The sequence below is a fragment of the Corvus kubaryi genome, unplaced genomic scaffold, assembly GCF_017639235.1.
Source record: "Corvus kubaryi isolate FWS band 111438036 unplaced genomic scaffold, C.kubaryi_AGA036_p1.0 split3-73, whole genome shotgun sequence".
Lineage (NCBI taxonomy): Eukaryota > Metazoa > Chordata > Aves > Passeriformes > Corvidae > Corvus > Corvus kubaryi.
In genome coordinates, this window is record NW_024582091.1 from 45,341,766 (window position 1) to 45,357,925 (window position 16,160).

The following is a 16,160-nucleotide window of genomic DNA, read 5'->3' on the forward strand; positions in this document are numbered from 1 at the left end:
ACCTAGACTATGAGTTTAAGAATCACATTGTGCCTCTAAAAAAAAAGAAAATAGCCTTCAGATCTTTCCTTTGTGTTTGTTTTCTCATTGAGAAACAAGGTTTACACCAGAAAAGTAGTCAGCAAAAGTCTGATTTATAAATTTCCTATGTATTCTTTGAAGGAAGGTAATAGAGCCTCTGAAGTGCAATTAAAGTGGAAAATGACTATTTTTATTTTTGGGAGACTACCATTGGTGTTTTTAAAGGCCAGAAGTTGGAGCCTTCTCACCACAAACTGCTCAAAGGCAATGAGCTCGTGTAAGACTGTGGGAAAAAGGGTTAGAGGGTCAGAAGTTTTGTCATTCAGCTCACTATTTGCAGCTTGGTTACTATCTTCAAACGTGTAAAGGAACAAAATGGACTATCTGCAATTTTATTTCCATCCAAGGGTAGGCAAGAAAGCGGGGAAGAATTTTGACCCCTTATTTGTCTCTCTACATCTCTTTGTATTTTCCTGACAAGACTTGCTTCCTTGGAAAACAATCCAGTTGCAAACCAAGCAGACATTTTCCTCCTTGCAGCTGCTCCAACATATATGGGCTGGCAAGGTGTGTCTCCCACAGCTGCCTGCCCAGTCCAAGCTGTAGTCGGGCTGTGGCAGGCTGAGATATTTCTGCCCAGCAGGACTGGTGCGTCCTGCAGATTCCTGACATGCTCTTACCCATGCCTTGACTGAGAGAAAGATGAAGGAGGAAGTGATGACCTTTTTTGTGCATTTCTCAAGTTTTTTCAAGCAGGTGATGCTCACTAGTCAATACTATCCCAAGGAGGGTTGAGTCAATTCATTCCTCCCAAGTAATTTGGAGATGGGTACCATTAGCTTCTTGGGAAATTACCCAGGTGGGCAGGCATGGGCAGGGAATGACCAAGGGAAGGTTTATGACTCGTGTGAATATTTCTGTTATTTTCACAAGTTAGTTATGACCCTGTGTGGAATGAAGCAGTGATGGAAGATCACTTCTGAAGTGAAAATGCTTTCCTCCCGTTCTTCCTCATCAATTGACCTCACCAGGACAAATAGATTTTTGTTCAACTGCACCAAAAAGTAACTCCTGGGTTTTTCTCATTTTTCTCTATTAAAAACAAACAAAGGAAAAAATCCTCAAAGGACAAGTTAAAAAAAAACCCATACAAAATACTTATTAACGTGTTATGCAAATGACACATTAACTTATGTGTGTCCAACTAATCTTTCATAAACTACAAACAAGTTCTCATTTGCTTCCGGTTATTTCTATTTCTCCTTTTTAGTGGTGATTTCCCAAGTTATAACAAGCCGGATAGCTACCTCTAATCTTTATAGCAATGGCTCTTAAAATATTAAAAACGAGTAATTTATTTTTAATGATCTTTAGCTCTGAAACAGTTTAGGCAATGTGCTTTACACTCTGCAGAAAAATTCTCCTTGGTCCCCAAGGAAAACCTGCATCTTTTCAGGCTAATCCAATTTTGAAAACGAATATGTTTATTAGGAAGAGTGAGCTACAGAGAAGCAGACTTCAGACTACAGAGCAGGGCAACTAGTGTTAAAAGCAGTGACTGAAAAGGTCCCTGGGGACATTTTAAAACAGAATACATTGAGGCTGATTTTTAATTGATTTGAAATGTCTCTGATAACTTTTACCTAGGAAAGCTTGGTATGAAACATTCTTAAACAAAAATTTCCTTCATCATTTACACAAATGGGAACTTAGCACACTGTGTTCATATATAGGAGAAGTACTCAAAATGAAAGCTGTTTGAGAACTAACAGAAACTATTGTCAGGTGCATCTGCCTTGCAGAAACTCCTTTTATAAAAGCAGTTGCATCCCATGATGACTTTGAGAAAGATTTCGCAAAAACAATTTTTGAAGGCTCAATAAGATGTAACTAACATCACACAGGAAAGGCATTTATTGATCATTGAGCCCCTAAATAGATCTTGCGTCCAAAAAATGTGTCAATCCTTCCTTCAGTTTTACAGTTTATGTTGCTTATATAACGTCTATCTTATCCACTGAGACAAATCTCTGGACTTTATCCTTGTGTGCCGGTTTGGACAAATTTGGAGGAAAATATCCTCTGATAGAAGGCTGGTTACAACCAACCCTCCCCCACCAGGTTCAGGAAAAAAAAATTTTCCTTGGAGGAAAGTGAAAGAGATAAAAAATATTTACTTAACACAGGAAAAGGAGAATAATGCTAAATAATAAAACCTCTCACTGTGGAGAGAAACCTGGGAAGATTTCAGAGCCCTTCTGTAGGTGTGGTCTCTCTCCTCCTCCTCGGAGCTGGGTCGGTGTGAGCCCACCTCCGGGGCCTCGGTGGAAAATTCTCCCAGTGTGTTCTGATGTTGAAACAGTCCAGAAGAGAAGAAGGGAAAAACTGAAGTCCCAGGAAAACAAAGTTCAACTCTCTGTCTCCCTCCAGAGAAAAGGAGCCGAAAGCTGGCTGAAAAGCAAGAAGGGTGCTTCCTCTGCTCCTGCTACCACAGCAGAAGAAGGCAGAGGAGTGTGTATCTGTGTCCTTGAACAACTGTTTTGAAAAGTTCCCTCAGTTTTTTTTTCTCTTCCCCCTCTCAGGCTCAGTTTAAAGGCACAGAAAGGCACAGGATTGATTTTTGAGCATAGAGCAGCGATAGGGTTACCCATCATAAAGTCACCCCAAGACACCTTGATAGCTCTGCTTAGTTTCAGTGAAGTACACACACTGCCATATATGCTTATGCTTTGCAAGTCAGATCAATCTGTTTCCTTTCAATGTATTATTAATTATTATTATTATTATTATTTATTTCAATATCTTTCACAGTGTTTCAGTGCTTGAACACCATTCTGCTCTCAGCTGCATGATTGTAGCCCTTTGGCCTCATCATGGTTTTGGGAGCAGAGGCATTCTCTGGCTGAGGTCTGGTACACAGAACTGCTCTATTCCTGTCTTTGCAGAAGGAATGTATTTACTGATGCTAAAAATGTCTTTCTCTGCAGCCTAAGACTTTTTCAATATTATCATCATTAATTAGATAATCAGAGTTTATTTTGGGATGAGAGGTCACATTTAATTTGATGTACTTAATTTGGTATATTACTGATTCTATACCATTTTTCCTGCTGCTACAACTTGATATTATGGCATCAAGTTTGGTACTGCTTGTCATTTATTGAAACCTCAGAAGGTGTTGCTAAATTCTCTGTCCTTCTGTAGCAGATGAATTTAATTCCATGCAGTTATTTGTGGCAAGCTTCCCTTCTTTCTTTACTCCGGAAGATACTTTCAAAACAAAGAACTTGCAATTCCTCTCCTTTTGGAATATAAGCACTGTTTCTGCAGTCAGGCTGAGAAACGCCTTACTGATTGTGGCACAGTAAAACTGGACTCAGGGAAGCTGTGTCCCCTATTTTCCTTCACAGTAGACTTCTGTGCCGGAAAAAAGGGCCAAGATCACCAAGCTTAGGCACAGGGCTGACAAAATAGGATTACAGAGGCAGCTCGCTGACCATTCCAAACAATTCAGACTGGCGGTGCAAGAGTTCTGCAGGATGTATGCAGAATTCTTCAAAATATAAAACTCTGGGAGCCATCTCAGAATCAAGACAGATATATATATAAGCATATATCTACATAAAAAAAAATTTTTTTCTTTTTTTTTCGCATTCTATTCCGCTCCTACATTGATTTCACTGTCTCTAGCAGTTTTGGTACATACATCCTGTACACTATGAATAGAAATGCTGTGTGGTGACATTCTATTCTCTTGAAGTTAAAAGAAGTAAATCATACTAATTTCTTATATAGAAAATAAAACAAGGCTTGGGATATTTAGATAAATTCAAAGCCAAGAAGTGACAGTATCTCACCACCTGTCTGCTTTTTCAAAATCTTTTCATTTCAAGATTCACAAAGATAGCAATGGATACCATTCATCATCTGAATAAAGAATTAAACACCAGCAGTGCAAAACATATTTACATAAGCATTATAAAAAATAAGCTTTTTATTCTTATTTTCCTGTTGAGATGACAGTAATAATAGATGTGAAAAACAAGTGGGAAGTGACTCAGAAAATCTCCATGTAAATTTTATTTGTGAAGATGTTAGTATTTTCACTAAATAGATGGAAATAAATTACAGCAAGAATCCCAAACATAATTAAAATGCTCAACAATTTCAAGACAAAGTACTTTCCTTTAGGAGAAAAGAAACTTTCTGTGAAAGTCTTGAGTCAGAAGACTGGTAGTCTAAAATTTTAAATTCCAAAATCTTCTCGAATTTTTTTTGTTTGTTTGTTTTTATGTTGAAAAGAGGTTTTTGCTTTCAGGAGAATTTTATACATACTAAAAAATCATTTGAATTACTTCCTGTTTTCTATAGTTTATGGCTCTTTTTTTTCTGACTAAAACAAATGTGTGATTGCATTCCACTAACTACTCTCCAATGTGTCTAAACTATCATTTTGAATGTCATTGTTTATAGATGCATAAATTTCCCATCCTAAAATAAAAGTTTGCATTTCGGCTGCTCTCTGAGGGCAACTGCAAAATGCTGTAGAACACCAAAAGTTCCTAAATTAGCTAGTTAGAGCATTTTAAGCTCAGAAAGAATTGGTTTTGCCTTGGCTGAAGAACGCAGAAAATTTTTGAATTATTAGAATAAAAAGATGCAGCTGTGGTCTCTTGGGTGCAAGAGAATGTATTTATTTTCTCAAAGAGGGAAAATGAATTTATCATCTGGATTTGTGTCATTTACACCTAGAGGGAATAGGGAGAATATGAATAGCCCATCAGAACTGTCAAAATGTGAATGACATTAGTTGCAATCAAGAACCAGAAGCAGATGAATTTTACGAACAGTGAGACATAGAATGGGATATGTAAAAATAACATAATTATACACTGAGCGAGAGCTGGCATGAATGGGCAGACATCCCTCTCCACAGTACGAGACACGCTGAGTCGTTCCTCTTCACAGTGTGTGTTCCTCTGTCCACTGCTGGCCCTCTTGGCTTTGCCTGCTGTCATTTTGCTCATCTGCATCATCAACTTTACTGGTCTGTAATTTGTGGACTTCTCCTGAGCCCCATCTTTAAAGATCGTCAAATGTGGCACATTCCATCCTTTCAGCACCAAGGCTAGCTGAAATGATACAACATGTGCAACAATTAGTTTAGCAATCATGTATTTTAATTTCTTCAGTCTTTGGATAAAAACCCCCAGATGTTAGCACAGCTGCAAGCCATTTTCCCTCTATTGCTGTCACTTTACCTTACCTTTTCTAAAAACTGGTCATCTATCACCCCATCATCATTTTGGTAGACCACTGGCAATTGCCTTTAGTTTTCCTTTTTCCGGTTTCAAAACATATCTGCCAGCCAAACTGTGGCTTACTTTCAGCTTTCCCTGTTCAGATGTTGCTTTTTCTTTTGTAAGTTTCACTGATTCTTCTGTTTAAACACACTGATGTTGAAGAACAGGGGAATGGAATCCCTTCCACAGTGGTCTTTTTTAATAGTTGTAATACATATATTGTAAAAGACAACATAAAACTAAATGTCTTGGGAGCATTTTACCCATTTAACTACTGCGTCTTAATATTCTTCTAACCAGCTTCCTCAGCCTTATCTAGTTCTAGTTTCTGAAGTTAAGTGCTCCCATGATGGATATTTTTGTAGTACCTGTTCTTTTCAGGACTCTAGCCGTGGATAGCTTCAGCTCTGTGTCACTGCAAGCAGGTTTTGGAAAGGTTTGATCTCACACATGATGTCAGTACATTTGCACAAAAATATGATGTTGCCAAGGGCAGGGGACCAACAGCAGTATGATCTGTGTGATGAAGGGACAGTCAGAGCCTAGAGCTAAGTAAATATACTTTCAGATTGCTTTAGATGTGCAGAAAATACATACTGCATGACAGTAGCATAATGGGACACTTGCTGATCATATGTTGGTGTCCCATAGTTGTATATGAAAAATGTGCTTTTTTGCAGAGTTATCTGTTGCAACACACAGATGCTGTATGTAAACATAACCTGCAGTTCCATTTTACATCAGGATGTTAATGTTCTACCAAACATAATAAAAGACTACATAATTTTATCATAATTAATCACTGAATAATTATACAAATTCAAAAGCTTATCATACCAAAACAGGCATTGTCTGAAATGGGATATTTGCTCTAAGAAATTTAGCACTTATTATTTACACAGCCAAAGAGGATTTAAGTGGTATAAAACCTTTTTATCAGTGAATAAAAACATCACAGAAATTATTTTAACATGAGCGTGAGGTACTTCAGTATCTTCCATGGCAGACACCTAAGACTGTGTGGCATGAGGACATGCTACAAGCAAGCTGACCCAGCTGGCATCGAGCTGTGGTCCTGAGCAGCTGTGAGCAATTGTGTGCATGAGAGTGACAGTAAGCTAATGATAAAGAAATTTCATGGGTTTAGTCTTCAACAGTGCTTACAGGTGAAAATATGTATAGTTCTCTAATTCCCTCTCTGGGGCTAATTCTGAGAACATTCTAATGCTACACATGATAGCAGCTGTATATGAGTTTTTAAGTTGTGTTAGAACTAATATGGAAATTCTATTAATTTTGACATTTACATAGATGGGTTTCCTTTGACTGAGAAAAATCATAGAAAATAGTCTTCATGGCAGCTTTTATTTCATAAAAGTGACTTCAGATTGCATTTTCCTAGGAGACAGCATAATCCTCACCTTAAAAACATAAGTGATCCCTCTTGGGAAAAATATAGTGAGGATACAATTCACTGTGTAAGGGAAGGCTTTGAGGACCCAGGCTAGACCTCCACAGGGGACAAAAATCCAGGCTTTTGATCATATATTTTGTCATTCTTATTTTTTTATATTTCCCCAATAAGACATAAGAAAGCAAAAATATAAGTGCAGTTCATCTATGTTATGTTGTCTCTGTAGAAAGCTGTACCATATTCCTGCTTCAGTTCTTTGTCACATGTCCATCTGAGTTGAAGAACTGGGCCCCTCTGTTCAACAGCAAAAACTTAGTAAACTAAGAGTGAACTGCCTCTTGTTTACTTACCTCTGTAAGCAAGAACATGCTCGTATTGCCATCCACCTGGTCTGACTGAATACCAAGCAAGTGCTCTAAGGCATTTGGAAAATGTGATCAATTTTTGTTCTTTCTAGTTATTTTCTTCCTGCAGAATTCTCTAGAATTGCTGAGGACATGGGACAAAAGAGAGTGAACATAAAGAGGGTAGCTATTTCCATTTTAGAAGGAAGGATAAAATTATTAGAAAAAAATCTTTTCATCTGAGTCTTCTAGGCCAGTTTTTCAGACCTAGAAGATTTAGAAAACTTGTGCCCTAAATAAAATTTTTCATTTAGACTTCCCAAGGTTTTAGAGAGAGAATATTTCAGATATTTTGTAGTTAATTAGGAGTGATATTAATGCTCATGGTGATGAAATGTGATTAAATAATTTTGAAGTCAGGTACTCAGTTAAAATATGCAGAATACGAAGAATGATAAATGCTATTTGCTAGGCAGGATTAAAGACATAACTAGGTTTGTGACAATGACCCCCAGGGGCTTGAGATGTGTCTAACCTATTTATAACCTTTTCTTCTCCTCTTAAGAAGGAAATCTTTACTGGAAAAATAATGTAATGGAATTCATCCTGATGTGGAGAGGTTAGTTTCAGGGACTCTTGTCCCTGCTGGCAAGTGACTCAGATGATAAATTGCCAGTACAAATCATCAGACTGATGCCTGCCAAGAACTGAAGCTAACCTTGTTCAGTACTTTTTAATTAAAAAAAAAAAAAATTATTCCTCATGAAGAGTGTTGCAGAAAAAATCAGGCAGAGGGCCTGAGGAAAGGAAGAAAATGGTCTGAAAGACTCCTTTGCATCTCAGCCAAAACTTAAGTCCTAATGGTAATGATGCTGCAAATGGGAGGGAAGAGAAAAAAATGACCCTGACCATTGTAATATAAGCTTCCAGGTAGCTTGAATTCCCCAGATTTTTGTGCAGTTGTAACACTGACAGGGATCAACTCCACTGGCTCCTGTTATACCAGGGTGAGGGGCACAGTCCAAAACTTGAAAAATGAATATTTTTAGTTTAAAGATCGGAATTTAATTCAGGCTGCTAAGTGCATGAACTTCTTGGGCAAGAGCCAAGGGTTTCCATCCAGCAAAATGGCGTCCATATCAAAGGCAACTGGAAGCTCTCCAGAGCTACAGGGAAATCCTACAGTCTGTTGAAACAGAAATGTTTTGTAAATATCTCAGCTTTGAGTAACTCTGGTGGTGACACAGCCAAAGACCTCTGCCAGATTTTCCAGAGGTCTGCTCTGCTGAGTGACCCTCCAAGGTCTACAGCCGCAGGTCTTCCTGCACAGAAGCACAAGCTTGAAGATACTAGGGATTCCAGAAGTGAGAAGGAAAAAAAAAATTTTTGTTCTCTGAAGTTATGGAAAATTTCACAGTCAGGTTGCACTTTTGGGTATATCTTTTGCTTGTAAGTGGAGTAAAATGTCTGAGTCCCCAAATCAGTATTCACATATACAAAAAGTCTTGTCCTAGTCAATAAAAACCTAGTTGAAGAGCTATAGCTGGGCAAAATAATTGCAAAGAGGGTCCTGACTCTTGTTGCTAATAAATAAAGAATGTCCTAAACAGTTACCATAAGGACAGTGGTCTTACTGGGGTTCTGTGAAAGTGAAAAAAAAAAATTAAACGTCTGATGTAATAAGTCATTCAGGCAGATCTCTTGAGACAGCAAAACAGCAAATATTCAGTAAGGTTAAACTTTCAGTGAAGTTCATATTCCATTCCAGTGCTTCCCTGTTTATGCAGGCTGTCTAAACTTCTGGAGTACATAACCTGTTACATACCAGGACAAACCATTAATGTGTGAAGCTGCAAGAGCCTGTCTGTCTCCCTTCAAATAAAAATAAAAATAAAAATAAAAATAAAAATAAAAATAAAAATGCAATCCTTTGGTAGTGTTTCAGCCAGTTTCTTCAGGCACTGGGTGATTAAAAAACAGTGCTGGGTGGGATGGGTGCTTATTTTTGCTGCTGTGCTTTTCTTTTTTTCTATTGCTGCTGTTGTGTGCAGAGATGAACAGAAAGAGCTATGGTGAATGTTGTCTGATTAAGGGAATGAGTTGAGTATCCTTTTGCTTTCTCTAATCAGTCTGAGTCAACTCATTTTTTCATCACTTCATTATTAGAAAGTGTGATTAGATTCAAATCTAGTTAGAATAATTAATTTCATATTTATTAAATTATTTCAATGAATTATTCTATTTTATTGTATTATTTAGGCTTAAATAGAGGGAGATAATATTTCTCTCTAACTTTGTTAAGTATGTTACTTGATTTTTTTCCTGAAAGATCTCAAAGTACTATTAATGTTAAATTTCTATCTTTTTCTTTTCTTCTGTCCATTTTCCAATATGTCCTTTCACTCAGTGCTTAAAAGGAGTAAGAATTTTGCCTCAAATATGTGAATTTAGAAAGCCTTTCATCTCAATATGATTTATTTAAAATATATAATTAATTCTCAAAGAGGACTTTAAACCTTTCTTTGTCACTGCTCTTTTTAAAATATTGTGAAGATCAATCTTGCATCCTTTCAAAGTCAGAACTTAAAAGTCATAGCAAAGATATTACTATGTTTTTAAAGTAAACTGTCATATCCACACCAAATTGGTATTTCATCCTATAATGAACTTAAGCTTTTGTGAATACCACAATGTGAGATATTTATAAATGGGAAAGATATACCTAGACCATATGCTGGCAGTGGGGGTGGAGGGTAGACTGAAAGAAGAAATATCAACTTATTCAGGACAGCTTGCTACTGCTAGCGAGGAGCCTATATCTGAAAACAGAAGCCAGCAGCCATCAGAGAGACCTCTGGGAGATGTCAGGAGCCAGAGTGCTCTCACCAGGCCTGAGAAGACTCTGACTTGACCATGAAGGTTGTAACACCATGCTTAGAGATTCACAGCATCCCATGATCTTCAAAGCTACAAAGTGTTGCCTTTTAGAGACCCTCTGTGGTAACTAATGTACAGCACTGGCTGGCAACTTCTGTCAGCTTTCACTATTTAATAATATCCAAGTGAGAATCAGTGACAGAGGCCAGAGATTAAAGAACATGAAGAAATAAGTTTAAAATGATTAGGTAAAAATTCCCAGTACCAGAGATCTATAAACCCCCGATGAGTGTATTGAAGAATCAAATTATGTCTCTGTACGTATAACTATGCAAATATGCCATTTACACTTCTTCCTCTCAAAGGTTTCAGGAGTTTCATGCAGTCTGCATTGACTGTTGGAGGAAATTCTTCAGGATTGAGCCAGTACAGTCTCCTCTTCATAGTTCTTCCTACCTGTGCTTCCAGTAGCCCTGTTTTTTCATGGTAAATCCAGTTTGGGCCACTTTTGTTCATTTCTACAATCCCACTCGGGTTTCACTAGGATAAAAGGCAGCGTCTTGATGGAGCCTAACGTCAGGTACCCTGACATCTCTGTGAGGAGATTGGAGTCTTTGGGTCCTCTATAACTTCCATAACCTCCTAAATAAAGGGCTAATGCTGTTCCTGCCTAGTCTGAGAGGGAGAAGGCAGGATCCTTTTGTCCCGGCAGGGGACCTGACTAGAATATACTGTGGCACAATTTTGTCTTTTCAAAGGAAGAGACAGTAGAAAGTAGACAGTGGGTGCTGATACAGGGGCGCCCCTCCTGCAGCTTGTGTCCAGTGAAATTAATGTTCAGAAGGGCAGAAGTGTTCCCAGACCAAAAACTTCAAATTATTCTTAGAGCATCCGGGAGAGATTCCTATTGTCACTGACTGGTGTAGAGGTGGAACAAATGTTTATGACTGAGGCACATCTTTGTAGAAAATAAGATACTGCCTCATGACCAAAGATGCCAAATGTCACACCATAGAACTGGTCTCTTTCATGTCGTTGGCCATGGATTTTGTGTGAGACATCTATGGCATTAGTGGTTTCTGGCGAGGTATCCCACAATTTTTCAAGTGCCATAAAGGACATTTCTGAGAGTAGACCAAGTGGACATGCTGACAGCTGACTTCAGTGTGAGTATCATTCACACCAAGAAACAATGGGGGAAAAAAAAGAAGAAGTTAAGTGCTTTGGAAAACTAAGGCTGAGTTTGCAAACTTAAAGGGCACTTTCGATAATTTGGGGAGTTTAAAATCCATGTCACTGCATTTCATTTACTTGGCTACAGAATGGGGTGATTCACACTGCCTAATTTCACAAGAGAAACTCATCCATATTTATAAACCACTTCAGACAGTTTCATGCGGAAAGCCCTGATGATGAAGTTTGCCAGCGTCCTCTAATGTATGTCCGTGCAGAGAAAGATAACTTGCTGCTCACATAAGATACTCTGTTACGTGCAGAGTCACAGGTCAGTGAAGGAGATCCAACGTGTCCTACCTTGCTGATGGCATACACTGGTGTCAGTATGATGCAATGTGATAACAGTTCTGGGTTTTTTTCACAGTTTTTAATCTGGAAAATTGTGTACAAGAAATATATCATTAATGGATTTTTAATATTCCAAAAAGAAATATTTGCGAGTTATGTAGAACTAGAATTAAATTTTCTGTACAAGTAGGTAAAATAATTTGAAGCTGTAATTTGAATGGATTAAAATTAAATAAGCCTAGTGTTGATTTCTTTATGTCTCCTTTACCTACCTGTAAAATGGATATGATGCCTACTCTCACAAACATCATATTTATTGATGATTGTGATACATTTTAAACAGCCTGTTTAACCTGCAAAAGGCATCCATACAGAAATTAATCATTTCTCTAGTCAGTCTGGACTTAAGTGATGTGTGGAGAATAAGACCAGAGGGTAAACCATGAATAGCAGTGATATGTACAGACTGAGTAACTCCTTGTTCATTGAATGAGACAGGTAATTAAATATGGTAATTTAATTAAAGCTACATCACAGTGCAAATGCACAAGGGATGAAGAGTCCTGCATAGCCTAGCTTAACTTCTAAAACTTCGTCCTTCTGTTTTTGCAAGCTGAATACTCTTCTAACGTTTATGGGGACCTTCATTGTGCTTTTTTGTTGTTGTTGTTCGTGTCATTACTACTTATTGAACCTCAGTTCATATTTTGTGCTTGTCTGATGGTCTTCTACAGCAATCCCTGTGGCTTGTAGTTCCATTTATTTCCCATCTAAAGTGGTGAATCCAGAGAAAGAAGAGGTATGACACTGCCCACAGCATCCCAGCTCTTCCTGGGCCCAAGAAGTATGGTGAACACTCCTGTAGATAATTCAACACAGGGAAATACAAGATAGTTAATGCAGCTGTACTCAACACACTGTAGCAACAGAACTGGAGCACTCCCAGTTGTGTGATTACATCTTACCTGACAGTAGGTTTCTTTTTTAAATAAACTATCAACAAAAGCCAGTGATTGTGCTCTCCAGTGCCATTTAGCCTAGACTACACTGGTGAATTGATGGGCATGATTACTCACTGTAAAAAAAGCAAGCAAAGAAGAAAACCCAAAACCAAACTCCAAAAGCAAGAGCTAGATCACAACCATAGTTGATGGTAAAAAGGAATCCAGAAATAGCCTCCGTGTCTTTTCATCAGATCACAAATTTATCCAAACCATGGAAATGAAAACAATCAGGCCTTATTGGAATTAGTGTTTTCACTAAAGTTTACATTTATAAATACAAACTCCTTGAGGCTAGAATTAGTCTTTCTTGCCTTGAATAAATTCAGCTTGTCTATGCCTTAAACATATCCAGTGGCTTAACAGGAACATGAAATACAGCCCAGTTTATCTGCAGAAAGGTACGTAGAACAGTGTGGAAGAACTTAAACCCTAGAAATTGGAAATAATGCAGCAAGGTAACAGTGGTCAGGGAAAAAGGGAAAGAGCAGTAAAGAGACCAAGCCATCTCCTCTCCATGTTCCTTAGAGATTGCTCTGAGATATTGGCTTCAGAAATGGCAGACAAGGTAGGCATACAAATGAGCAGACTATACAGCAGAGGTTTTCCTCCATTTTGTAAACAAGTTACCAAAAAACTTGTCAGAGGCTCCCAGCTGTTACAGTGATCCACCGTGGTGGTAGGCTGGCAGAAACAAGCTGAGCTGTTCTCTTCACTGCTGGCATGACCACTGTGTGAGTGTGAGGAGTGATGTCAGTCTGCGGGCATGTCATCGTGCTGATGGCAGAACAACACCCGCTGGACCTTCCTGTCAAAACGGTACAGCCCTCCTTGACTGCCTTTTCATTACCTCTTGCTGCACTCCTGGAGCATCCCTTGGCATTAGCTTTGGTTCACAACAGTAGTACCTTCGTAGACCAGGGATCTAAGGTTGAAGATCTAAGGTTTGCTGGGAAGCTTCATCTCTGCAATTTTATGTAACATATTTATTTGTGTTAAAAGGCTATTTCTGTAAGAGGTAGCATTTATTGTCATTAAGATATTTGACAAATTATAGGTCGCACTGGACTCTATATGTCTCCTTGGCATCTGATTTAAATGAAAAACCAGATTTTTTTAGACCTTAAGATGAAGAATTCCTGTTTGTTTGCAGAGTCCATGGTATATTACTATGGTCGCTGGTTAATCACCTGTCACTTTACATGCTTGTGAAAATACAAAGAACCAAACAAACTGTGACTGAATGGGATTTATCCATAGTAACTAATGATTTTTAACCCCTACATGTGTGAAAGATTAAGTTACCTTTGAAACAAAAATTGACACTTTTAAAATCCTGATAGATCTTGTAAAAACCTGATAAGAATTGAGGTAAGATTACCAGTACTAATCCTGTAGGACATTGATGTTCTCAAATACCATAAGGGGACGGAGAAGAAGGAAAATTCCAGAGTATGTGAATATCTCTCAGAAAGCAAGGCTCCCTGTGAGTAGCTCACAGCTCTCTGCCTTGGCAACCCGCCAGAGACAGAATCCAATTGCAAGTTTTGTTCCTACCCCTCAGTGGGACATAACTCTAGCAACCCAGGGAATCAGGCTAGAGCAGAGGAAAAGAAATGTGGTTTAGCATGACTGCCACAGCCTCCCCTAAGCTTCTAGCTACGTCAGGGACTCAGGCTCAGCTGAAAAGGAATGGTTCCTGTCAGGAAACCTGGTCATTTTAGCAGTTGTATCTAACTCATGACATATTGATTCCACATTGTGTTTTCTGGTGAGACCACCCAGAGGTGTCTATTTGTTTCTTGTCAGATGTTTGCAGGGAGCTGAGGGACTGTTGCAGCAGCAAAGGATGTCTCTTTTGGCCAGGTCTTGGTTATTGAAAACTGCCTCATCCCAACATGTCAGCTTTTTGTCTTCATTTTGGTTTTACTTGAAGTCTAATCCCTGTTCATATTCAGACTGTGGTTCATCACATCAAAGCCAAGTGAGAGTGAACAGCTGTTTGAATAATTTTTTACAGTAATCATTCATAGGCACAAAACTGCTGTTAAATTCCCCAAGCATAGCAATTCTGACAGTAGTCCTATCAGACTTACACTGGTTCCTAGGTCTGATAAGCAACTGATTATGTTATTTCTAACTTCTCTCTGTTTAGGCATCCTACTGTAAGCAGACTGAAATCCTGTTGGCAGGAATTGTGTCTGTCTTGAACTCATTTCTCACTTTGTCGTGCTGTTTATCTGTATCAACATCCTGTAAAATTGAAGACAGCTGGGATGTTATTTCAATATTTAATCTTTAGATTTTGGAAAACTCCAGCCCACCTCTAGCCAAAATTAATCCTCACAGGCCCTTCAAACATCCCAGTATGCTTTTTATTGATATGAAGTGAGGGAAAAAAATCTACTAATGAAGAACATTGGCAAACTGTGCATTTTCCAGAATGTCTTCTTCCTTATGTGTACTCTGCAGTCTGCAGACAGATCCAAGCTTCATCTGGTGTTGAAGGGAATGTCTGCAAATGGGTTCCCTCATACTGAAAGATTTTTTTTTTTTCTGGAAATATTACTGTTCTTCAGATTGATGGAGGTTTTGTCTGTTTGTGTTTGGTTGGGGTTTTTTTTACTGTATCATGAAGGGGAAGAAGTAACCATGGGAAATCTCCTTTAAGGCCACTTTCAAAACAACTTAAGAAATGGTAATTTTTAAAAACCTGTGTTACTTTTAGGTTCATCTTGCAAAAATCTGAAATGAAATCCAAGGTCCATTTAAATCAATACCTTAATGTAGCAATTCACTGCTTACTGCCAAATCCCTTAGAATTCATCCCTTTTATCCATTCCCATTTGCAACCCTTTGTACCCCTGACTACACGTCAGGATGTTACTGCCCAAAGGGAGCTGTGGAGCTCTGTTGGGGGGGCTGCAGTGCCTGCAGCTGAAGTGGGTACAACAAGTCTTTGTCGAGGCACAAACTCAAGCTGCTCTGTGCTGGGTAAGGCTCTAGAAAAAACCTTTGCAATGGAGCAGAGAGAAGTGAGAAGTGTTGCACTTTTGTCTCTCTCAGGCTCTGTCCCTGGCTTTTAAGAAAACTTCTGTGATGCTTTTCCTTTTTTTTTAAGATTTGTATATATTGGCCCAACAGTCTTTGCCACTTGCAAGGAGGGCGAATGCCCCTAGCTCCAAGTGGATAAAGCACATACCTTAGGGAAGGGAGAACTTCCAGTAGCAAAAGTTTCGATAGCAACTAAAAACCTGTCTGTGATTATGGTAACAATGGAATTACTGCAAGCATGAAAAATGGCAGGCAGAGTCTTCTGAAATCATAGGTTGCTAACAAGTAAATACAGAATTATTACACTACTGAACAAAGTGTTAAGGAAATAATACCTAAACTGACACTTAGAATTAGAGTAGTGTACACATGTGGGACACGGGGGTTCAATTCTGAATTCAGGCCCTGAATTTCGGGCTTTAACTGTGTAACTGAGAAACAAACTCTTCAGCTACGACGTCCCTCCCTAGCATCAGCTAGCACTTTATTCCATGTAATGCCAGTAACTGACTGAAAGGCTTGGATATGGATTACTAACTCTACCCAAGCCTGTGGAAGGATAGAAATTTGTGTGTTACCTGCATAATAGCATATATATATATATATATATATATATATATAT

At 38.4% G+C, this 16,160-nt stretch overlaps 1 long non-coding RNA gene across 2 annotated transcripts; it reads right to left on the reverse strand.

Moving 5' to 3' along the window:
* Positions 1–4,086: 4,086 nt before the first annotated feature.
* On the reverse strand, positions 4,087–16,055 carry LOC121659318. 2 transcript variants are annotated; one of them, XR_006014276.1, is made up of 2 exons: positions 11,493–16,055; positions 4,087–5,153 (listed from the first exon to the last, which is right to left on the reverse strand). It is a non-coding gene; the product is annotated as an uncharacterized LOC121659318 (long non-coding RNA). The 2 variants fall into 2 exon arrangements; XR_006014277.1 differs by lacking the exon at positions 11,493–16,055 and adding an exon at positions 5,693–8,012.
* Positions 16,056–16,160: the final 105 nt, after the last annotated feature.